The 26,825-nt window shown below is 42.3% G+C and overlaps 1 protein-coding gene and 1 long non-coding RNA gene across 3 annotated transcripts in view; one reads left to right on the top strand and one right to left on the bottom strand.

The window, feature by feature from the left end:
• LOC105284864 (UPF0489 protein C5orf22 homolog) overlaps nt 1-26,825 on the top strand; it is a 513,796-nt gene that overhangs the window by 420,231 nt on the left and 66,740 nt on the right. The window lies entirely within an intron of this gene.
• Nucleotides 1-26,825, bottom strand: part of LOC105284861 — a 92,103-nt gene that overhangs the window by 31,082 nt on the left and 34,196 nt on the right. The window contains exon 2 of the long non-coding RNA XR_894940.3: nt 22,205-22,280. This is a non-coding gene — a long non-coding RNA (uncharacterized LOC105284861). The remainder of the gene's footprint in view (nt 1-22,204; nt 22,281-26,825) is intronic.

Below are 26,825 nucleotides of genomic sequence, written 5' to 3'. Positions count from 1 at the left end.
AGGCGGAGTTGAAATTAGCATGTTTGAAAATTTCCGATGACATAAAAAAATTAATAGAATTTTAACAGATTCGACGGAGCACGGATAGTATAATGATTTGCAAAACCTTTCACGTAGTAGACGCACTTATTGTGTGTACCCGTTGTATCTCGTTATAAGTTCCAGCTTGACAGCTTTATAACTCTATTGTTCTTATCGCACGATCTTACAGGTCATAAACGATGCTGTATCAGTAAATGCATTCCAGACAGCATATAGTTGCAAATGTACTTGCACTTACAGCTTTCGCATGACAGAGGCATAATCAAGTCAGATTAAGGCAATACGTATGCTTAAGGAGGATTTCCACTGTGGTGGAAAGACACGCTAAGTCGAAAATGCAAACTAGTATTTTATCAAGTCATATTTTATTTACTAAAACAAATTATATAAATGAATCAAATAGTAATAACCAAAGAAACTTTATCCCAAATATTCTTCCTCTTTCTATTTTTTTTTAAATATAATTAGAAAATGGAAAAATGCATACATAACGATTAAAAATTGTATAGTTTAACAATTCTTCTTATCTTTATTTTGAAATAAAGCTATATTTGAATAAAGTTTATAACATTTTTATATTGTGTTTATAATTTTTATTGTGTTTATAAAGTTTTGTTAAAAATTGTCAAAATTTATTAATACAAATTCTTGTTAATAATCTCCGTTTGACATCCTTTGAGATACTGTATCTATTTCGCAATATTGCAATTTAAATTTCGTATATCAATTTCATTTAAATTCGAACTACAAGAGTTACCTACTTGGAAACCCTCCTTAAAATGTCTGCATGACTATATTACGAAATATGAGAAAGCGAAATATTAGAATTAACATGATAGAAATCGTATGATTCGAATCGTAATTTTTTTAACGATTTTTTGCCGTCAGTAGGTTTAGTTATCAATGATCTACATTTGACGTAAATGTCAGACACGCTTAAATGTACTTTCAATCTCCAGATAATCAATTGCATTTCGCACATAATAGTATTATATCACTGTCGGAAATAGCTTTATTTGTTCATATATCTTCCCCTCGAGGAATAGGGGCCTGAGAAATCACGATACACGAGCGAAATTAATTGATATTAATTGAAAGTAGCAGGTAGTAGCAGCGGCAATCTCGGATCTGACTTGTCGTTTGCATAATCGCCAAATATCATCGTTGTGAAATAAATATCTTTTCGAGCATTAAATATGAATTCCGAATGTTATATTAGTCCTAATTGAATGAAATGGCATTGTTATAATAGTAACTTTTACAAATACGCCTTATTTAACGCTAACTTTTTCGACTATCTCTATCAATATTGTCAGATTAATTGTTACAATGATTATAGATCATTTCTAATATATTCAAACAAATATGGTATGTTATATTTTATCTAATAGATTATAAAAGGAATTCATAACGTATCAAAAAGACACGCGCAAGCAATGAAAGTATTAGATAAGCTTACAGCAAATCGTTCAAATGCTTGACTCGTTTTGTCACGGAATCTGCTGCAGATCTGATATCGAAGGAGAAAGGATTGATCCAGGATGCATCGACGATGGAGAGACGCAAAGGTTCTAGTACAAAGCGAAGTAGACAAAGAAATTGCATCGCCGCGCTAAATCTCGGACGTCGGTGCAACCGCGTAATCCATCTTCAATCGGAATCGATTGATTCTTCCTTTCTATGTCGTTTTCTATGTCGTCGATGTCTCGATCCCGGATAACCACCGACAGTTTCCACGAAGTTATATGCGCGTACAATTCCGCAGCAAAAGTACGATATAAATTTCTTCGGCCTTTCTATACGTTGAAAATCGAAGTACTTTGAACATATTAATTTTTATAACGAAAAAATAAATCACGCGCGTTCATCTCTCTTCGTGCTAAACTGTATCAATTATACAGGGTGAGTCACCTAACTTGACGACCTTAAATAAATCGTAACATATGTGCTATATGAAAAAATTGTTCTAACAAAAGTTGCATAGTACGAAGGGGGACACATAGTGCGATGATCATTTGTTTGCTATCTTTCTTTTTTATCGAAATATGAAGGTCACCTTCAGTTTTATAAATGGGATGCTCAACATTTTTTTCGCTTGATTACTTTCTATGGGGGACAGTAAAAAACGACGTATATCGCGAACCACCAACAACAGTAGAGGATATGCGAGAACGCATTATTAATGCATGTGCTGCTATAACTCCGGACATGCTTCAGAATGCTAATCGTTCGTTCATTAAGAGGTTACGCAGTTGTATTGAGAATGACGGACGTCAGTTCGAGCAATATTTGAAATAATAAAAGGTATTTTACAATTATCTCAGTAACTATTAACTTTACACCCTAACCAGTATAATACTTTTTTACTCAGCGTTGGACATTCTATCGGAATCCGAAAAAAATGTTGAACATCCCATTTAAAAAACTGAAGGTGACCTTCATATTTCGATAAAAAAGAAAGATAGCAAACAAATGATCATCGCACTATGTGTCCCCCTTCGTACTATGCAACTTTTGTTAGAACAATTTTTTCATATAGCACATATGTTACGATTTATTTAAGGTCGTCAAGTTAGGTGACTCACCCTGTATAGCCATAATATGGCTCTAAACATATTGTAAGGGGAGTCAGGAATGGCCGTATTAACACGTAATAACTTTACTGGAATCTGCTTTATTCTTGATGCGTCTCGGGCGACGACTGCGGTAAGACTGCTCGACGAGCTCGCTCGCTCGTGAACATTCGGAAAAACATAAGACATTCGATATTTCTATCATTCGAATCTCGCAGTTTACGGGCCCCCGCATTTCCGTCGATTTTTCTCGCCGATCGGCACTATCGGATTACTAATAGCGTGATGTCACAGCGCGCGTTAATGTACGCATGCTCGATCTGCGATCCGGATCCATAAGTACAATGCACAATAAAAGTACCGAGAACTGATCCTCGATTAATCGAAGACCACTCAACGCAATGCAAGATTGTCGTCACGCTTCCGCATGGATTTCTTGAGTGCCTCCATCATGTATATTTATTTCTTCTTACGTTCGCTTGATCGTTGGGAGACGCTTATTATATGACTATAAGATGCAGACATTGATGTATGAAGTACTTTGACAACTCGCATGATATTTATAAGATTCTCATTACACGTTCCACTTGTATCGTGTTTACACTTTACAGGTTTTTTGTATGATTGCGTAATTCTTTTATGATTGATCGTTATTTCGTCGCTGTTAACACGATTTTCTAAATTATGCTGTGAGTTATTAGTTTCTAAACGTTTATCTTTTAAAATTAGATGAAATATATACAGGGAGTGTTCCAACACCTGTGATAATAATTCAGATTCAACAGATGCTTACAGTTGCTAAAACTATTACTTGATGAAAAAAGATAAATCCAGTTTGAATACCTATAGGAGATGCAGTTATTTTCAATACATTTCAACAGACTTTTCTTTTGGACATAATAAATATCATCGCTTGTAACATGAGACGCGCGGAGGCAATATTAGGCGATATTATATATCCTCCAGACGTTCGAGACGGTAGTTTCAAGTATGCTTGTGAAAATAGAATGAAATTTAGTCTTAAGCCGATCATGACAAATTAAACCCATTCAAATAGCAAGAACGATCGCACTCTGGAGTGCTCGCTCAAGCGAAACGGAAGAGTAACGTCGCACGGGATGCAATTTATTATGCGATATGGAAAAATTGCAATCGTCTCAATATATTTGATACGATTAGGAATACATTTAGCAAATGCGATACACCATACAAGACTTGTCTTATCATTAAGTGCATATTAACATGCAAGTTCACAACCACACAACGAGTTGTACTAAAATATGAAGAGAAAGAGCGTTTTCCTCTTCTCATATATATAATATATGATAATCAGATATATATTCAATAAGCTAAGAGAATAATAATAACCGTAAAATAAATTTCGCGCGATTTAGATTACGAGTAAGAAGCGAACGAACGAATGAGTCTAATTACAGTATCGGAAATTTGATAGTTGGTAGCGAAACGGACATTTATTCCCTGTCATGAAAGAATAAATAAATAACACATGTGCTGATCGCGTATCGATGATTGAAATCTCTTGAGCAATCGTAAAATCATCTGCACAGCGACCAATCTTTATGATCTGAATCGAGATGAGGTTCGTCAATTGAAAATACGTATACTCATGTCTCCCATCCATCAAGATTATCTAAATCGCTTAAACTCTATTAGAGCCGTGACTGAGAAGAAACGAACGAACGATCCGCAACCAGGAAGCCAACGTCGCGTCGTTGTAAATCATCGATACGAAAAACGAAAAAAAAAAAGAAGAAAAAAAGAGAAAAAATCTCGGAAGAAGAGCGTCAAGCTCGTGGAGGAGATTGCGTGCTCGATGGCGAAATTACAAGCCGATACAGCAGCTAGACAGCCATGAATTCCAATACAGACGTCACGGGGATGGAACCCCCCCATTTAGGATGACGATCCCGTATCCGTAGCCAGGCGAAAAACCACGAGAGCGCGACGGTGATAGGTTCGGCGCCTCCGGTCGCGAATCCCGCGGATATAACTTCCTATTACCGAGCGATGTACGATGAGACAGTGCGGAGGACAGGGTGGGTGGTTGCGCGCGAGGGTGACTCGGCGCGCGGGGCTCGCCCGAGCAGAAAGGGTGTCTCGTGTGCCAAAAGAGAGGCGTGCATTAGGAGATTGTGTTCGACAGTTGTTTACGACTATCTCCTAACCGCCGTTTTCTTCGTCTCGCCGCCCTCTTTGTGCCACGATACCACCCGACCGGGCATGTATCTACGTACGGAGATCTCGGGGCGCTTTTTATCTGGCCTTCTCGGTTGCCTGCGAAACCACCCTGCCAGCCTCCACCTCGCGTCCTCGGCGAGCGCCGCATCGAGGAACGGCAAAGGCGCGTATTTACGTCGGCTGCGCTCACATAACTCCGACCGACAAACTGGCAAGTCCCTCTTCTTGTCTCCGTCTCCTTTTCCTCCTTCTCCGATTTCCCCAGGCCTCACCCTCTTCCACTTTTCTTGCAATCTCGGTGAAGCACTTCAAGGATCGTCTTCCTCTGTCGTCTACCCCCTCGCGTATCGTCTACGATTTCGGAGCGAGTACGCAGGGGAACCGTCTAGACTTGGCCGCAATTCCTTTATCCGCAACATTGTCAGGGCACGCTTGTGTCGTGCAGATGCAGCAACTGTCGATCTGCATCGTTTCTTCATCTCTTTTTCTCGCTTGCGCAAAACTAATTATATAAATTTATTTTTATCGTGTCATTGTAACAGCGCTTCTTCGCATAAAAGAAGCGAAATTTACGTGAAAATGAATGAAAAACTTATATATAACACTCTACGTGAACGTGTATTATATACATATACGTGACGAGGAAATCCAACGTCAACCAAGAGCAATCAATTTGATGCTTATTGAACTCTTTGTCGACTGGATTATATGTTGCCACGTACACACACGTACGTTTATCGCAAAATAATATCACATACATATTCATACCGGAATTCGAACGGCGTATCCGCGGTATTTTTAGCTGCGGATTTATCGTCTTTCGATTTACTAGCTATTACCGCGCACCGTGTAATGCATAAGATGCATATACATATATATGTATAATCCGAACGTTTATTCTTATCTTTGTCGTGATCTCCAGCGAATAATCTCACTTTGGCGAACGCCGACTCGTATCCGAAGCCACCAGTCACGACTGGTCTAAAGTCCCGCGCTTTATAATCGGACTTTCTATTGCGGCGAGCAATAGTATGCACATAGCGCGTCTATATCTTCCAACAGGTTGTCTAATTTGTTAAAGTCGCGATCGTCATCGTTCCCGCCAGTGAGAACATGCACGTCCGCTTTCTAGATGCGGTGATCTGCACGCCGCTCCGGAAAATATAGCCCCGCGCGGGCCATTAATAACGCCTGCCATCAAACGAGTGACGCGGGAAAAATATTTCATTTTGAAATGGGTGTCGAGCCGTGCGCATGCGCGCACGCGCGCCGCTCACGATTGATGGTAGCCGGTGTCGCGCGCTGCCCGCGCGTCTCGTTTGAAATGCACGCAACGCAACGCAACGCAACGCGTCCTCTTTCTATTTTCCATCGTCCGCGTCGATGCAACGCGCGCGATAAATTATGCGCGGCCGTATCGCGGCGCGTCGAGAGTTATCCGATGATTGCCACATCGACGCGCGCAATTAACGCCCAAATATGCGGGGTGTTCCTGATGGAGAGAAAGCCGCGAGTACGTAACGCGGCGTAACGTGCGGGACATCGAACGGCTAATCGCGTTTTTTTTTCTTTCATCGAGCGTTAATAGTACGTTAATTGGTACTTTCAGCGTCGGCGGTACGAATTTGCGCCCCGCTATCCCCCGTGCGGTGCAGTATCCCGTTTTAGATAACATCCGATAGCGCAGAAGTCATTACGCTAAGAGCCTCCGCAAATTTCGCCGTTCAGAATACACGTGTAACGAATTTACGTTTTCCGTAATGATCCGTAATCACCGTGATGATCTGCAGCAATGTATGGGACATTGCACGCTTTTTCATCTCATCTTGCACAATTCCTTTTCACTGGGGCGATATATCCCTTTTTACGCAACATATTGCATACTTTTATCTAAATTGTATCGCCATAGTGTATACGCCGAACGAACGGAAGAACGAAATATTTCGCGAAGCTCGCTAAAGTGCACAGACAGTCTTCCCCGCGTGGGAAGAAAAGAGGAGGAGCCATCCAGTCGGATATCGACGAGGCAGATGAGCTACCAATAACTCAATGTGCGCTTATAAACTGATCAGACTTCCAACCACCCTTCTCCTTCCCGTCGACGTGGAGCCCCGGCGAGACCTTCGATTCGACCCGGTTCCAATAGCTTCGAGTTGGTCTTACGCCCTCCATGACGACGACGACGACGACGACGACGACGACGTATTACTCGAGTTCTTCGCTAGAGAGTGAAATGCAAGCGAATTTACCGCACGATTTAACAACCCTTCCGACCTACGAGTATTCATCTACCTCCTCTCGCATAGACAGGCGCGAGAAGGAGATGCGAATACAGAGGGAACTGGAATTCCCCGTAACTCGAGGCTAACCGAGTTTGTTGTACGCGTTTCAACCGTGTGTATGCAGCAACCTGCAATTCAATCGGATTCGTCCAGATTCCGTTGTACCCGCTGTCCCCGGGGAACGGCTTGCACCCCGGGATTGTGCTTGATTTTTCTCGAGTTTTTCAATTTTCAGCGAGACCGCGCGGGGGACATCGAGCGGAACGCGGCGTCGAAAACCCCTTCGCGTGGCAACGTATATGCTCGAGAGAGCGATATTATGGTAAGCTCTCATGCCTGGGTTTATTGAATCGCAGATTAAACGGACTGCACTTTTACGCGAGGGCATATAGCATATGTGGATATTATTGTTATTTGCGGGGATTTAAATGTAGATATTTTGTCGTCGATGCAGCACGATTATAATTGCTAATTGACATTATAGCACGTTATTTATGCGCATTATTTTCATGTAACGATTAAAATCTAAAATTAATTACGTCATACATTAAATTATATGTGTTATCTCCATTGTCGTTATAGAATCCTTTTTTAGATCAGGAATCCGTATCTTTTAGAAACAAATATAGATAGTTTATTAAATATACAAATTAATTCTGTGCTTTTATTGAAGAAATTGTACGAAATCTCTCTATTACAAAAAAATAATAAATATGTCAATCTTCGAAATATTCTCCATCTATCGAGCAGTTGACAAATCCACTCTCGAAAAAGAGAAAGTATTATAAATAAAGGTTCAAAAACTTTCTTCAAAAAAGAGCATCGATTTAATTTACACATCGAATGGATGTAGCTATGGATGCTATGGAGCCTATAGCATGGCAATATCTCAGCAGCCTTGTAAGATGGCAACGCTCATTCAGGGTTAAGAAATCCCCATACAAGAAGGTAGATCCAGTTGCATGCCTACGGGCGCGCGAGTACCTATACCATCAGCAAGGGGAGACTATCGATCTCATCGAAACATGGTCGCATCGAATCTCGTTTACCGGGGGATTCCACGAGGACCAGTAAAATCGAAGCAGTAAATTTGAGGATTTCGCTGCCCTCCTGTAGGATCAATTTATTTCGAATCCTTCCGCTGGTTTCTTGTATTCCGATAAGAAAACTCGATGCGGAACAGCAAGAAAATCAACAGGAAGGATCATCAATCTCTTTGCCAAGTTATACTATGGAGTGTTTCCAGAAAGTAGCGATAAACTTGGCCTTCTTAAGATGCTGAGTGTAATATTATTATATAATAATGATGATTTTATTTATTATATAGAAAAGAATGAAAACTAAATATTGAAGCAAGTGAATGAAATAATATTTTATTATTTTAGTAAAACAAGCATGCATACTTTTGGCGCTAAAGTGTTTTTATGTAAACATCTTATGCTTGCACATATAGAAATATGTGCGTAATTGTACTTACAGAACTTTAATAATATAATAAAATAAAAGACTATTCACGGCTTTATTTCTGAGAAAGTTGCAGGTTGCAGCCGGCTGTTGCTTTATAAGTTTTACAAGCCATTTAATGGTAGTTATCCCGTCATGTTAATTTTTATTGCGCCACCGTAAAAGTCAGTTTGTCGACAACGATATAAATTTCTTGCTTGCGTTCTTTCATCCGTAACCTTCAAGTACTTCCGGACAACGTACGGCCTGTCTCACGAGGTGCCACCCAGCCATTACGCGACCATTGTACGACCCTTTTAAGGCCATCTACTACGCATCACGGACCAGCAGATGTTTATTTCTTAATGTATACATACATCAACATGTCTACCGTCCGCATATTTCTCCATATATACCGTTATATAAAATTAATAGGCTAAATCGTGCTTGTCCGCGTTTATGTTAGAACTTGCATTTAAATTAATTACTTGCAATTAAAATTTCTCAAAGTCTAAATTAAAAACTCTTCTTAAAGAATTCTTTCTTTACACATTTTTCCTTTTACCTATTGTGATTGTAGTTTACTTTTGATACGTCATACTATACATCTTGTTATGTACAAGATAATTCCTTATATACCAATCGTGCAAATATATAAATTACTATCAAAAGATTATTTCCATCATTAAAATCATTAATTTATTTTCAAACTATACGCATCCAAAATGACGAAAATGATGATCGTGCCGTTTTAGTCTCTCCTTTCTCGCCATGCAGTGTGACTAATTAATTCCTATCGGAGAATTCGGAGACACACCATTCGATCTCTCTCCCTCGCCTCGTTCGTTCGGTCGGTGTTTTTCAAGCGCGCGAGTCCCGGTGGGGTCGTAGTGCCAGAATGGAAGAGTTCAATTCCGTATGCAAATACGTCCCTCTCTCACGACGCCTCGCGCACATCGAGAACCCCCGTCGCGGCGACCGACTTGGGAATTTGAAAAGCCACCACCTGAGAACGTGTCAATCGGTCGACATAATTCGATTTGAATAATGAGCGGAGGTCCCCTATGCAAATCGCATCTATTATAGCGACTCTAATGCGCGCGTAACGGTTCCACGCTTCCCGACGTTATTGTACGCAACGGGAAAAGATTCGGTCATGACTATATTTTGCGAGAGAACGTGACTGGGGATTTCGACGCACGCAATGTCTGTCGTGATCAAAACACGAGGAGTCTTAACTTGGAACAATTGCTATCGAGCAATTGATAACATACAATCGATAAGAACAACGTGACTAGACATTGACAGAAACATGAAGTTTTAATTGATACATCTTCGCTTAATTTTTATGCTCTAACATAGATGTACCAACTTGCGTGGAACGGCAATGTTTGAAACACTTGTGTTTCTATTAAGAATAAGCGCGAGATACACGCTTATTGCGATATTGCGTTTCCACGTTCGTGGCAAACACAGTTTGTCGTTTTTCACGCGTGAAACGAATTTTCGCCGAAGCGCCGGCAACTTTCCCGCCAAAACGTGGAAAATTCCACTCGCAGATTACGCATTCAATCATCGCCGCTGCAAGCTAGCGCAACGACGATAGCACATAGTGCCCCACACCATCGAAATTTGCGAGCATTTCGCGAACACAGGCAAGCATACGACGATAATCCGGCGTGCGTACCAAGTTTCTGAAAGGAAAATACTTTCTCGCGTACGGAGCACCATAGCGACGCGCCACAATTGCCTCTGATGAATGCGCGTATACATTTACATAGCAAATGCAGTATGCAAAGACGCAATGGTAAGCGAAAGAAATTGGCCCGTCTGGATAGCGCAGAATATTTATCGGCTGTTAAAACAAGTTGTAATTAGCGCTGAGTTTTTATTGTCATAACTTATTGTCATGGCAGCCTTATTTTATGATTTATCTTACAGTGACATAATAATATTCGAGAAATATAAAAATTCTTGAAATCATCTAAAAGAACTATATCAATTCTCCATCTTGCCTGTACAAATTTCTAACTTTTCATAGCACACTTTAGAGGAAATTATATCAACATGTTTATTTATTCTCGTGTGCTCTTCTTTCGACACGGTGACTTTATTAAGCATCCTTTTGGCTCGGTCCCTTTAAACTGTACAGAATGGCACAGTTTAAGCGCGACCTTGCTCTTGATAATAGTTTATGAAGCCATGCCGTTCTCTCTATGCAATACGACAGTCCGCAGTCAGTTCGAGAGAGACAGGCAGAAAGAGGGAAGAGTGAGTTTATGTCCCGGAATTAATTAACCTACCACCCTTCCGAGTGCGGTCGCGCCACCCTCCAGGCGGCCCGCTCCGTACTCTGGAAGCAGCGAGCGTGCCAGCCATTTTGTCCTCGACTCTCGCTCTCGAAATTCCATTATCCACTTTCTCCGTCTCCACCCCGCTCCACCCCGTTTCTGTTTCTCTCTCGTCCTCCCTCACTCTTCATCTTTATCACCACCCCTTTAGTACTGCCGTCACCCGCGCGGTTTCATCTAGCCTTCCCGGCTTAAACCGCCTCCCGCTTCCGGCCAGAATTTTTCCTTAATGGAAGTCCGTTAAAGTCGAGATGCACGTGCGCCGCGAAAACCACCTCTACGGCGAACGGCGTTGCGCCGATATCGTTATCTTATCCATCGAATAAAACAGCTGACGCGAAAATTTTGTCATGAATTTTCGGAGATATCCACACCCGCGCGCGGAACGCTCTCGATGGGTTTATTTATAGGACATGCAATTTCTAAAATCGGAAAAAACAGCCGAGATAGCCGACCCTTAAGTTATATAAAATATTTTTCCCCTCTTAAGTTTTTAAATACATTTTTGCAAGTTATTTTAGGAGTAGTAAGAGGCATTGTTGTCCAAAAAATTGTTATATAAGAGATTATTGATTATTTGAATAAATTCTAATTTTCGGGACGAAACTTGATTGATTTTGTGAATTATCTTGAATTTTAACAGTTTCCTCTTTACAATTTTTTTATTGCGAAATAAAATCTTCGATATTTAAATGATACCATATACTTTGCGTCAAAGATAATAGGGCGAATGTGTTTTCGCAATACGCGTATCTTATGAAAGAAACTGGCGCGAGGGATGACACAAATTTAATAAGTAAATAAATGAAGAACGTCGCGCGTAAATCACAGACGGGAGGGTTATTCGGGGGTTAAACAATATTCTCCTTAAGGGAAGGAGTGACAAAGATAAAGAGGGAAAGTGGCGCGCGCGGTAAGCGTTTCTCACACGGCGGTCGAGAGGGCTCGCTCGAGGGATGATAAGATGCGATGCGAGTTTTTATTAATACTCTACCCCATCTGCTGGCTTCACCTCCCCTCTTGTTCACCCTAAAGTCTTAAGAAGATTGCGGAACGAATGGCGCGGGACAAGACGGAAGGAGAAGCGCGTGTGCCCGTCGTGCTTCGGTGAGAAAGGGGGGGGGGAAGAGAGAGAGAGCGCTTTAGAAAGGAAAGGAGAAACGAAGGAACTTGGTTAAGCGATGGGGCGGGAGGGAGTAACGAACAACGACCTACCTTAACTTGATTCAACCTCTACTTAGTGCCCGGCTCTCTTAAATGAGGACAAGCAAACCGACTTGTCGGAGGCTCTCATCTGTGCGAAGTAAAAGCGGAAAAGATAGCGAAAAGTATTAAAATAAAAATATATAAATAAATAAAATATAAATTAAAATTATAAAAATATAAATAATGCAGCAATTAATTTGTCAGTGCTATCGAACGGTTGATTATTATTTGATTTTTTCCCGTTACAATAACGATAAAAATTGTTCAGTGTCGCAAAGTAGGATAACGTTTGGACACAACGACGATGCTGGAGAAAAATTGACGTAACTCGTGTCGGATAACGCGATTGATCGAGGGTGGCGCAGACAGCGACCAATTGAAAGCGCTCCGAAACGGGTTGGAAAAAATCGGGTGAAAAAAAGGACTTCTTGCACTCGCGGCAAGTCACAACCGCGAAACATATTTATTCAGCGAGTTCACTATCCAACGCGACACGCCGCAGTCTCCGCATGAGTACTCCGCAAACTTTCACGCGGGGAGAACTCGCTTGCGAGTACGTAACGGGGGTGTTGTGCCAGACAGGAGTAGGCAGGGGTGAAGAGGTGGTGTTATCGCGGCGGTTACTTTCGCAAACTGCGCGCGGGCAAGGGGTAAAAATCTCTCTGGAGAAGGTTGGTGTCCGCGGGCTCTTTTCTTGTGCCGGGATTTATCTCCGCTTATACGGCGGTCCTCCATCGTTTCCCACATCTATTATCATATTTCACGACGCGAGGCTCGAAAACAGCCAGATTTATGAACGGACTTCCGGCCAAATAAACATGCCCTGCGGGTGCGAGAGTGCCTTCGGCATCCGCGGAATTCGCGAGTGACAGGATGCGAAATGGACCGGAGGCGTCACCACCTTTCGCGCCCGGATCAGCTTCCTTCCAGCTGACGACTCGCTCCTTGTCATCGCCAAGAAGGGGAAAATGTGTAAGCACCGTCGATCAATCAATCGACATTGATGGGCTGGCAAAATTAATTCCATTCCGCCGCGGGTTGGTTCTTGTAGTTCTTTTGCCGTGCACCCTCGCATTTTCAGAAAGTTTCAGATTATACTTTACGCTACATGTGTGTGATAAAGAAAGATAATAAATTCGCGATTGAGGACTATGTCGCATCGTCATAATTTTATCAGAGCTAAAAGAAGAATTGCAAGTTTTATTTATAATGAAATATGATAAGTTAAATATGTATTTGATAAATATTAATAATGTATTTGATAAATATGAAGATACAATTTTTAAAATACAGATAATTTTCTTCAAAACTTAATTGCATTCTACGTGATTATACATGAAAGATACAACAAAACATGCAAAAGAATATCAATAGAAATTTTCGCTTTTTTTGTTTATCGAGAAAAGTATCTTATATGCGATAGGACTTGACTTCCAATCAGATTATTTTGGGAAAGTGTTGAGCCCTCAGGAGATACTTATCGCAAGTTTACACAAGCGAGACCCTTTCCTGTCAAATTTAAGAACATTTCGTCCCACAAACATAAGGGTATCTTCCCGCGAGAATGACAAAATTAACATAAGCCCAATGACATGTTATCCTACCACGTATCCATTATATTTACCCAATCTTATGTAAATACATAAGAAACTTTGAAATATCATTCATTTGATTATCACATATGCAACCATTTTTCTCCAGTGTATAGTTATTATTTTATAATAATGTCAACATTTTTTTAAAGAAAATCTTAGTCTTTTTGCTTACCTATTTATGGATTCGTAGATATTTAGCAATCCCTAAATTAATGTTTACAACAGAACGAGCGATGATTCAATTGACAATTCACAAACAACGAGATCCACTGACTCTTAAAATTTCATTAGTAAGATGCGAATAGAAAACAAATTATATAACATTTATTTCCGACTGATTTCGCTCACGTGAATAATGCTAAATAAATTTGCACTCGCGAAAAAGAGCGTAATATATGTTTCTTCTTGAAAATCGAAAGATGTCATAGAACATTGTAAAGGACCATAAACGCACTGTGGCTACACGTGACACGAAGAAGACTCTCCACCCTCGGGTTGCCCTCGCACACGCACACGTATACATGCACACGGCCATGTTCAAAAAACGCTTCGTAGGAGACATGTGCACCCCTTATCGGAAAAAAAATAACGTCCAATCAGGATCACGTAGGACGCGTGCAGCGCTTCTCATACGGCGGGAGCTGGAGGGGGTTACGTATGTCTATGGAATTCGAAACGGTCGCCATAGCAACCCCATGCTTCCTTGCCAAGGGATGTTCATATATATGGGGGAGTCTTCCTTCTCTCCTATTCTATCCTTCGTCTAACTCGATGGGAGATCTACGTGCGCTTTTGCGCAAGTCTCATGACCGTGATTTACAAAATATAGAATATAGAGAGTCAGTATTTTTTATTTAAAATCCATTTATAATCAAAATATATAACAAGTGTAACAGATATGTCAGTTTTAATCAAAAACACAAATGTAAATTCTTCACAGAAAATATTTATTAGTAAAAAGTATAAAGCATGCTTTCCTGCTTTCAGACAGAAAGAGAGATAAAGATATGTCTTGATTTTAAATTGAATTTAAAAAGAAAAATAATTTTTTATACGCTTTGTCATTAATAAGTAACTGCTCGATTAAATCCAAAAAGAATACGTATAATTGTTACTAAAAACTTGTTACTCTTTAATTGCATTATCTTCTTAATGCAATTTCGGAAGGTGTTGTATGCATTATTTGTTTAATGTTGAAAATCGAATAATGAATAAACATTATAGTGCGAAATCTTGTTTATGACGTGGATATTAATATACAAACATACAGCACGCACGTATTGCGATACCGCACAACCTTGTCTTTTTTCTTAGTCAGAAGAAGATCGATATTAGTCAACTCTACTCCAACCGTTGTTGATTCTTACCGTGATTGTATTTACGAGTGCACTATTTTAAATGCAGGAGCATTTCCATCGACCGCATACTCATACAAGCAGAGTTGGCAAGTGGGATTATCGAGACGCGGTGCGCGTATACCCGTAAATACCGCACGGCTTTGCAAGATGCGATCGGAATGAAATTAAACGCGATCCCACGTTATCTAACACCGTATAATCTTCGGTGCTGCAGAATGTCAATAGATAAACTTAACGCGGACTTATTGAGACTGCAATAGCAAGATTCAAGTACTTTCACGTACTTCTCGTCTTATTAACATCTGCCACAATAATCGTGCAGCTTTTTGAATTAAAGTAACACTGAGTGGACGAAACGATCGAACGAATCAACATCCTCGGGGCTCGAGATGCGAACGCAAATGCGAACGAAATCGGCAACATCATCCGCGTCAAAGCAACGCGCAGATATGTAGCAAGTCAACTCCGCTGAGAATTGACAAAGTGAGGAACGTTTCCCCTTGATATTCCCCGTCCGCCGCGATAACCCTGACTGTACGCGTTCTATCGCGTCTTCGTATGATAGGTAGGATCGCCGGAGTAGAAGGAGGAAAATAATGGCATGGCCCTTTCGAGGCAGACGAGAATCGATCATACGTGATGAGAGTTTCATTTTTATTGGCAGGACGAGGGGCACAGGCAAAAGGCTTTCGATAGTCCCAGTACATCCAGAGCACTCTGTCCTTCGCAAGAACTTTAAGGATCGATCAATTTGCTTTTCCTACAGACACTACCTGTTCTCGCTTTCTCATCCTTTACACCGTTTCTGCGTTGCATGATACTAAGATTTTTGCTTGCACAGAGAGATTTATCGACACTCGATCGTAATATGTGACCAAACATGATATCACGATACTTTTAGACTCGTTAGTTTTTTTTTATGATTATGGATGATATCGTGTTGATTCTCCTTAATAAATTTTGCTCGATAAAACCCTTTCTTTCGCTTCTTTTATCGAGTAAAAACTCGACATTTAACGTTTAAAGGTATTTTTATGGAATTAGCGACGTATCGAGTTACACTTCTCTCAGAATCTCCGTCTACTCGCTTGCACGCTCCACGTGGATTTCCAGATAGAATTCGCACGAGGATTTTTCCATTTGGCATGGGGATGTGATTTAACTTTCAAGATAGCGGGCTGTACCAGCTCTAAGCATGATAGGCAACAATTTGGTTCAAATATTATATTTATCAGAAAATATTAAGAAAATATTGCATAATATTTATAAAAAATATAGAGCGTTCTGTTTTTCAAATAGAATACTTGAATAGGTATTATATGCTTTCTCAAAGAATATTAGAAATCGACTTTATAATGGAGGGAGGCCCCGAGGATCGAGTAAAGTCTTTCGCATTTCGAGGAGCGATTTTCGCGAGAAACCCATTTTTGCCGATCATGCCATGGAAGACACCTCGAAGACATTCCACTAACATTTCGCATAGCCGGATAGCACGTATACCCAAAGGGCGCATAGCCCCCGCATGGCCCAAGGGTTGAACCAAAGAAGGGTGCGGAACGTCCGCCTTCGCTCAGCCCGCGTGGAAACTCGCGTGTTTGGCCTCCCTGGGCACAGAAACACGCATGTAGGGCCAGGGGCACACACTTGCCTCCACGTATTGATTCCATTCTCGTTCTGGGGACTCTCTCTCTCTCTCTCCCTCCCCCGCCCTCTCCACTAACTCATCCTCGCCCCTCGCTTCGTCCTCGCCCTACCTACCTCCGTTACTCTTCAGGCAGAGCCAACCTCGTCGTTCACCTACACCCCCGTCAGTCCCTCTCGCTATCCTCTGCTCACTCCTTCCTCCTTCCTTTTCCTCACCCCTTCAACACATCTCGTGATCTGAATTCTTTCTATTTTCCGTACATCTCCCGCTTTACCACACCCTCCTGCCATCCACGGGCCTCCTACGTCTCTTCCAACGGCTTTTCTTCATCCTTTGCTCCTCTCTCCCGCCACCCGCGCTACTCTCTCTCTCTCTCTCTCTCTCTCTCTCTCTCTCTCTCTCTCTCTCTCTCTCTCCCGACCGTCCTCCGACGTTATGCTCATCCTCCGTCCTTCTCCTCTCGCGGCTCTCTCGAGCTTTATTCCTTATCCGACATTGTTACCAACGTGCGTCCTACCCGTGGTGCGTTCTCTCCTTCCAAGCCACCCTTCGACGTTGGGAGACGAGTATCTCGGTTCGCGAAAAGATCCTCTTGATCGCGGAAGAATCCCTGAAGAGAAGCATATATACGAGGGTGGTGTCGAGCAAACGATCCACGTAAGCTTGATCGTGATTAGACGCGATTTGCTGACGCCCGGAGCCAAGGGGTTCAACGCTCACTCATTGCGAAACGATTATTGTGCTATTGGGTCTCGAATTTCAACATTGTAACGCGCAAACTTAACTTATTTTCACGATTGCATAAGGAAACGAAATCTGTGTCAACACTAGAAATCGTGTGAGCCAAAACGAGAAAATAGGAAATCGATAAACGTTAATTCCTTCATCAATATATTGTCGAAGTTTGTAATATTATAAAAATATATTCTGAACTTCATAATAAATTATGAAAGCTTTAATCGCATTAAATTGTTCCGCGCGATGAGTTCGACTTGCGAAGAGCGTGTTAAAAACCGATTTAACAAGTGGTTGGGTGTCACTGATCCAAGTAGAAGAGAACAGAAAGAAGTTGAGGTCTTGAAAAGAAGTTCGGAGCAGTCGTGGGAATAGGTCTCCACTCACTTTCTCCTTCTCTCGAATCAGCTGATGTAATTTAATTCCCTTGGAAGCAAGGCAGAAGCGCGCATACCACGACCTACCCTTACACATTAATTATAAGGGGGAAAGCACCTCCCTCTTCTCCCACTCTCTCGTTCTCTCTCTTTCTCTCACTGATCTCATCTTCCTTACCCAGCCCTATTTCTTCTCTCGCTTCTGTTACCTCCATCTCATTCTCGCTCGGTTTCGCACACTTGCTCTCCGCTTACACCTACCTTCCTCTCTCCTTCATTCACATCTTCTCGTGACCTTGACTCCGTATGCACCCTTAAATGAGAGAGGGTGGTAAACATTACGGATGTAGAGCACACGCGCACACACATACACAAACATGCGTACACGGAATTTGTGTTTAAAACTGATATTACACGAAATCACTGGAAAGTAGATATATAGTTGCGCAATACATTCATTAACAATTATTCTTTAATCATATTAGTGAATTTTCTAATTCAACATATATCCATGTTGGAAAGGTAAACATTTATTATGATAATACAAAAAGGCGTTGCAAAAAATAGTTCAAGTTCTTATTAATTAAGCACAATTTTATACAAATATGTCTAAATTATAATATATTGAATAATAATATAATTCTAGAAAATATCACAAAACTTGGACGTGTAAAAAATATTTCTAAAAGCAATACACGAAGTTTTGTTTTTCAGGCATCTGCATTTTAAAATCAATTTGTTATACAATTTAAAAATCAAGTTATTATACATCGAAAGTATCTGAATTAATAAATTTTATACGACTCGTTCATTAACAATGTATACATATGAGTGAAAATTAAGGGAAAAATAATTAAAAGTATTATTTTATCGATCCTATAAAAATATCCCGTTATCGATCGACCATCATAACTTATATTCGCGCAGGTCCAATCCAACAATCTTAGAAAAACAATATATTTTTTTATTAATCTTTTAGGACACCACATCTTATTATTGCTATATGTAACGCATATTTATATTTCCTACAGTAACTAGTCGTTCATGTAATTGATAAAAACATTATAAACTGAGACTGAGCCATCATGAAACAAAGGCATCGGCTAAAGTCTGATGTCGACGAGGCGCGTCTTCAGACATCTATACACCTGCGCGTACTTGCCGTTGTGCGGAGTACACGCGCGGTTCTTCAGACAGTGCTGCGACATATCTACAACACTGGATATACGAACGAGGCTATGTGCTCTAGAGGCTGTCGCGGTGAGGGTGACGAAGGGGGCGGAACGGTTGACGGGCTTGGGCAGAGGCGCGGGGAAGAGGGTGTTGCTGCGACGACCTGGAGAGGAAGCAGAGGGTAGCTTGAGCGAGTGTGCGAGAAGAGAGAGAGAGAGAGAGAGAGAGAGAGAGCGAGCACGCGAAGAAGCGGAGACGAGTGTGGAGAGAGGGTGCGCGGGCGGAGGGTGGTGGTGGGCGAAGGGATGCAGGGGGAGGGCAGGGACTGTGGATGTCGGGACGTCAGTGTCGAGATGCGAAGGGAGGAATAGAAGTCTCCCTGGCTCCCAGGGGGTGAGCAGAGTGGAATGAGTGAGTAGAATCGCGGAATAGGATGGAGTCTAAGGGTGCGCCGGTGACGCGAAGCTCGTACGTTCCTTCTACCTCCCGCTCCCTCGCGCCCTCCACCAGCAAATCGTTTTCTATATTCCGCGCGTATACGTGCACGCACCCACTCCGGTGTGTATACGGCGAGATGCTGGTATTTGCAGTACGAGTGGAAATATGGAAATTTCAAAAACGCTCGTCTGCATTTTTGATAACGGCCGGAATATTTCAGACACTGCCTGCGCGAGCGTAACTGTCAATTTATCACTCGCAGTCGCGCGAGATCAAAATCGAATTTCGCCTTGGTCGAATCTTCGTCGCAACGTATCAAACGCGAAATCAATTTCTCTGTCTCGATCACAGATTTTGGAATTTATTAGTATCAGGTATGTTATCTTCCCGTTCATAGAAACGTTGACCTAGATGTAAGAAATAAGATTGCAAGAGGAGCATCAAAGCCACACAAAGAGGCACCATTGTTAATTTGGACGCACACATTTCTTCGTGTAACATCGTTTCATCTATTGCATACGTGCAACAGCTTCTGAAAAGGTGGTCAAGACTTACGTCTCCAAGCTGGGAAAATAAAGTTAACGTGCCTTTATTTCCGCGTGTGTCGGGTTACGCGCGTCTGCAACGTAACCAGCTCTGCTCCGTGGAGGATTCCGCTTTTTTCCGAATTCGACCTTAAACCGCTCGCGACGGAGTCGACAGCCTTCTGCCAATGACGTCGACTCAGCCGTCCTCCCAAGCACCACCCACCTTCTATTAGATTACCTATCCTATCCTACTATTCGTACTATCCCCTTCCTTTCCCGCCGTCGTTTCTTCGCGGAGGTATTCGTCTCTCTGCCAAGTTCTTCTTCGAGGTTGGCGGCTGCTGATGTACCCTCAGGTTCAGACGGACGGACAGGCAAGCATACGAAATCTCGTATCCCGCGCCTCTTTCTAGTCGCTCCCGCGCCACCCCTTCCTTTTTCTTCCCTCCCGCCACCCACTTTCCACGTGTTCCTGTCTCTCCATACCTTTCCCCTGTTTCTCTTTCTTGCTCCGTTCCGTGCCGTGCACTCTCCACGGTTATATCGACTGAAAGACGTCGACTCAGCTTCCAACCCTCTTTCCATTCCACCCTTCAGCAACCCACCTGCCCTCCTCTCTTCCCACCCACTCGATGCCCCCTTCTTCCTTCGCATACCCTACGTACGAGGCAAAGAATTCGATTCTGTGGTACCAGCACGGAAGACTCCTAGCACAGGATGTGTGGAGAAGCAGGAATTTTTATCCCAAAGGGCGTTCCGAAGGCGATGTCTCGCGATGACGTTGAGCTAGGAACTCTTGATCGATACCTACGCTAGGAAGCCTGGCGAAATAAGTATATATTCCGCGGCATCGCGGTAAATTCCGAATAATCTCAAGTTTTACGGCACAATTTTGTTTGGCGTTCGCGAAATTTCATGCCCGCGGCAAATAGTTTGCATAGTACACGCTACGGTAGAAACACGCGCGGTTCTATACATTCTATACGGTTGAGGAACTACAAAGGACGCGTGCGATAATCAACACTTTGATTCGATTTTGTCTCGGGTATCATCGGAGATGTAGGTATCGTGCACTTTGTGCAGCTCCGAATGCCGCATTCCGCGATTGTCTTGAATGAGAATGCGGTGTGTGCGCCAACAATGAGCAAAAGGAAGATTTCGCAAGATTCGCGAGCATCAGACGTTAAATAGGAACGCAAACGTTCTAACTAAGTCTGAAATACTCCGAAATGCTCCGCCGTGACGGTCGGGCTCTACGTGTCCTGAGAATCTTCGAGTCGTAACTGAATTTTCCTCGTGAAATATTCACCCCGCATACCTACGCCCGTACATATCACTCCGGGTTCACCCGTTCTCGGCTTTCGCTCTCTTCCATCTTCGTCCTTCCCTACTCAACTCCCTCTACGTCAAAGATCTCCTCGCAGTTCGGATCCTTCGATCAGTCTCGCTGACCCGATTTATTTATATAGATCTTTAACCGAAGCAAGCAAAATTTTTGCCTTTGCAGCGTATGGAAAACAAGTTGCCAATGACTTGACATTTACGTAAGGGTGTCGTATACAAAATTTCTTGACTGCTATATTGTTAAATTTATTGATAAATCAATTGATAAGTATCTGTTGCAATATTGTGCGGAGCTGTATCGTGGAAGAATCGATAAGGAATTATCAAACGGCATCCTAAATTCTCATAAGTTCGTGTCTGAACACATTCTCTCCGGAGATTGTTGTTCGGGACTGTGTAACACGACACGGGAAGACGATTTTTTCCGTGTTCGTTATGGCGCGCATGCTATTTTCGCGAGGAGGCTCGTGAGATATGATTGCCGTGGTTTCACGAACGGGTTCCAATCGACGATTGAAACGGACGTCACGGAAGAGCCCTCGAAACAAGCAGGAAGAAATGGAACAGGAGGGAGAGCAGCGGCTCAGGAGATATAGGCAGGAATCGCAGGAACAAAGGTTTGTATCGAAAGTCGGAATGCAAATGCGAGTAACATCGACACGGCATCTCCATTCGAACGGTCCCTAAATTTGCCCCGGCATTCTTCTCATCCCTTTTCCCTGCGACTCTACGGCGAAGCCGAGCAGACCGTGCGCGCAACCCCCCAAACCCCCGGTGCTCGAGAACGGGAAGACACACGCGCGCACGAGAGAACGAGTGGGTGGAGTGGAAGGACCCCTCCAATCAATAGGATGTGCGGGCTTTAGCATGACAATCAACGATCAAATAAGAGAAACGTCAATCAGGGTGTACGTACGTGTCCTCCTGGCAACATCGGGCGTCTCCGTCGTTCCGTGCGTACGTATTTACGCGCGCTCGGATTGGCGTGCATCCTGAGGAGAATAGGCCAGATATAAATATATATAAATATACACATACACGTACATACATTATACATATATATGTACATACATATAAAATTATCGATGGTGCACCGAGGATCCTCCGAAGGATCACATGGTAGAATGGAGGAGCAGGAACGCTCTCACGAGAAAAAAGAGACGAAGGAGAGCCAGGAAAGGAGAGAGGGCCGAGGGGGAGGGAATATACGCGCGCGAACAGAACGACACGATGATTGGACGGGCGGTTTACAGAGAGCCTCTTCCATATTCCCATGAGCGACTTTTTCCTGTTGCCGCTCGCCCGATTGTTTGTATTCGATCAAAATTCTATTATTCCTAACGTGCGTAGGATGAGGAGGCACCCGACGGGGCTTCGCGACCTGTCGTAGACACGTCGGCGCAGGAACGTCGCTCACTCTCTATTATTTCACGACGGCTAACCTTCCGTGAGATATGTCCGATGAGCACCGTTGCAATATGCAATATTGACGGATCCCCCTGGGATTAACGTTTTGCTCTAGTAAAACCTCTCGATTCTTCAGTGTCCTGTCACTCGAATTATCTGAGGTCCTTTGATTCGATACTGTTTTCAGTTGTAACTTTGAAACTTCCGAGTGCAAGTTTTTTGTCCAAACTGCCAATTATTGTTCGCCAACTTTTTGCATTAACCACATAACTTCTCAAATATTTAATATAATCGTAAAGATTTACTCTTATACTTGTCATAATTGCATTCGTTGTTATGTTGATATAAATGATACGCAATGTGAAAGTAAACGGGAAGTTTTTCTATTTTAGATTTTTCTAGTGTTAGATAAAATTATTTTCTAAATTTTTGTTATTATATTATATATTGTCATACTCCAAGTTTGGCATAATACACATTTGGATTTAATTAAACTCGCAGTTGTAAAATTATCATTATTTTTCTCTGCCTTCTGATGTTACATTACTGAAAGTCTATCTGACAACTTTTGTGTCGACGCTGACGCGATGCAAATTCCAAAAATTCAGATTGATTGAAGATCTGATTTAGCAACCTCAGCGCATTGTCATTATGATTAACGTATCTTTCTCCCGCTACCAAAGAGATTCGAGTCACTCATCCACGAGATCTTCCAAAGCGCGGCTTTATCTGACCAAGAAAAAACGGCTTAAAATTGTCGGGTAGTACTTCAAAGACACCATGCTTAAAAAGAGCGACGGCTGACGTCGAGGACGGAAGGCAGCCTCCCCAGATGAGGAATCCAACCCCATAAGCCCGTCGCCATCCCCGCGGCCGATTCGGACGTCGTTTTAACCGAAAGACCCGCGCGAGCAAACTGTCGGAATGTTGATAACGTTTCCGAAAGCGTAACGTTTTATGAAATTATCAGGCGACGTAAAAAAAATGCTACGCGATCTCATGGGCAGCCTGACGGAAAATCGGCGATATGAAAAAGCAGCCCTGTGTCGAAAAAGCGAGACAAAGACAGAAAGAGAGGAAAAGAAAGAAAGGGAAAGAGAGAGAAAGAGTAAACACGAACACTCGGGTACGGCTGAGTAAAAAATATTGGACTCAGCCGACCGGAAGCCCATAACCCTCCGAGAGAGGAGGCGAGGTCGCGTTTGTTACGACTCTTGCGATAATCAAAAAAACGCGCTCCAACGAGTATTATTGGTTATACACCTTCGTCGAGGTCACGCGGTTTGAAAAAAAGTTTTATTGAAGCGAGTGATTTTATGATTCCATATCGACGGCGACGAGTTTGGCACCGGCTGTGTAACTCTGGAAACGTTTCATACCCTGAAGAATATTAAACCTCTAAGCAGCACTCTCTGTGACGTCTGTGTCGTAAACATCGGTATTGGGGACGCGCAAGTCTACTGTATAGACATCTAAATTTTACAAAAGTATTGCTTGTCCGTCAGAGGAATATTTTCTATCATAAACTTGCAAATAGATTGTAAACGCATTGTAAAGCAGAGCTTTATATTGTCGGGATTATCATTTTTTAAATTAATCATCATTAAATTTATCATTTTTTAATGCAATGCGATTATTTTGTTGTATATTATAAATATTATACTGAATTGAATTATTTTTTATTTTATTTTAATTAGAACGTTCGAGAATCTTTGAGTTAAAAAGTATCACGCAATGCAGCAAAGCACTTTCGAATGGAGACAGCAAGGGATGAAATGAGGAAACCAGAGGACTCCATTACGTATCAGTTTACTCAACGAATCAATTTCAGCTGTTAAAATCCGGTCATAAATTTCGCCAATAACTAGATCCTTTTGGTTTCGCTGCTGATTCGGCATTTCTTACCAAGTGTTTTCTTTTCTCTCTTTACTATCCTTTAATTTCTTGTTTTCCTTAAAAACTTTGCATTAAAGATTACGTTTGCGTGAGAAATTGATAAAATTTTAATGCAAACAAGTTTGTATACTTCTCGAACAGCTTACATGATATTTGTCAACGTGTTTATGAGAACTCCGTGTACCTTGTAATACTGCAAATCATACCAGTAAAAATATCTTAAGCCCCAATCACTCGAATTCAGGAATCGATACTTTCGTATAAGAATTGCTTGTTGTAATGATCGCAAGTAAGTATTTGCGATGCTGCGAAAGCATGTGTTGCGAAAGAGTTTTATACTATGACATATTGAATAATCAATTTACACGCTTCTAATTGAACAGTTTTTCGCACAGCAGGACAATTACTCTGCTGTTTTCCTCAAAAAAAAAGAAAAAATTCAGGGAGAAGAGCACAATTCCGAGATAACCAAGATAAAGTAAAATTTAGTCTATAATTTCTCAAATATCGATAAACCGCGCGAGGGTGAGGAGCCGATGCGGCGCGGTGTCGGGGGAAAAATGTCGTGGAAAAATAAAGTTTACCACGCGCGAGATCGGTGCTATCTGCAGCGGCGTCGAGGAGAGGAGGAGCGAACGGACGAGGATGAAAGCGGTGGCTGGTTCGGGGGTGTAAGTGGATGTGCGGGATGGTTTGCGGCGAGGGAGATGGCGGATGGGTACGCCAAAGTGTGAGGGAGAGAAAAAGCGAGCGAGAGAGAGAGAGAAAGAGAGAGAAAACGACAGAAAGAGAGAGAGAGAGATCGCGGAGGTAAGGTGAGTCGCGGGGACGGCCGGGTTCCAAGGGTGATAGATTGCCTCCTTCGCAAGGACGAGGCAAGCTCTCTCCCGGCAGCAGAGGTGATCTCTTTCGAGAAAGCTCGAGCTTTCTCTCCGGGATCTGGTTTTGAGGAGGAACGGAGAAACGAACGCGCTCGCTCGCACGCGCGGCGATGGAACGATAGAATGTATCATCCTATGATTTATTATCGGGGCTGTCTTCGAGCGACCATCTCGCATCCGCAGCCAACCCCCGTCGCCAAACCTCCCGCTTGCTAGTCACCCTCTCCGCCGCTCCTGATTCCCGGACCGCCGTCTAACCGCGCCAAACTTGCCCGTCCTCCCGCTCCCGTCGCCCCCGCGCGGAGTCGCTGCCTTATCTTTTCGCCCGGAGAGAAACGGGCCCGGAGAATAATCGGATAGTTTAATCCCATTCTCTCAGCCTAACGTCATATCTTTCTGAAAACGGAAGTGCGATGCCCATGGAGAGCCAAGGGGAAATGATTTCACATTTACAACGTTTCGTCACCAGGTGACAGTCGCGAAATGTAATCTCTTCTTGTCACGTTGCTCGTTACGTATACATTTCACAATAAATTGCAACTCTTCAATGTATATACAACTCTTTCACACAGTGAAATTGCATATTCAGCTACTTTTGCCATCATTCATCCAATTATATATCTCCGAGCTTCGATAATTAATAATTTTTTTTTATAATTGATTTTTTATTATTGATGAGCGAATAATGATTCTATTATATAAAACACGAACTTTCAAGTCCAGCTTTGCTCGGAAAGCAAGGGGCAAGGGTTGAGGGAGAAATGTTTCACAAGAGAATGTAGTATGCTAGGCCTACTAAGCGTGTTATTTATGGGGGAAGATTGTTTATGTGTATATCGATATAGAGTGTTGTACCACTCTTACATACGCTCTTTTCGGTATACGTATATGAAATATGTACACACACGTATACGCGCTTTCAAGAGATACGGTGTCTGGATATTGATAATCTTCGCGTCGTATAAAGGAGAGGCAACACTCGGTACTCGTCCCGCTCCATCCTCTCTGATGACGTTCTACGTGTAGATTTTTAAAGACGACCTGGTCGACGAACGATAAGCCGACGCGGTGTAAATGGCGGAAGACATTGGCGATCCGCACAAGAGAGACTTTATCTCTGACTTTATTCTTTTTTTTTCTGTGGAAAAACATGAGATTATCCTATCTGTCGTAATCTGCACCAAAATTTCGTGTCAAAGCTCTCTCCGACGCATTTGTGCGAATGTGCATAAAATATCTTTCGAGAAATTAAGTCTTACTAGTCAAAAAGAATTTTATTTTAAGAGAAAATTTTATTTTCAGGTAGCTCTTTGATTATATTGGGTCGTCCGGAAAGTTCGTGCCGATTTTTAA

Source organism: Ooceraea biroi, chromosome 8 (assembly GCF_003672135.1).
Source record: "Ooceraea biroi isolate clonal line C1 chromosome 8, Obir_v5.4, whole genome shotgun sequence".
NCBI lineage: Eukaryota > Metazoa > Arthropoda > Insecta > Hymenoptera > Formicidae > Ooceraea > Ooceraea biroi.
The sequence above is the reverse complement of the archived record's forward strand: the minus strand, read 5'-3'. Positions and strand labels throughout refer to the sequence as shown.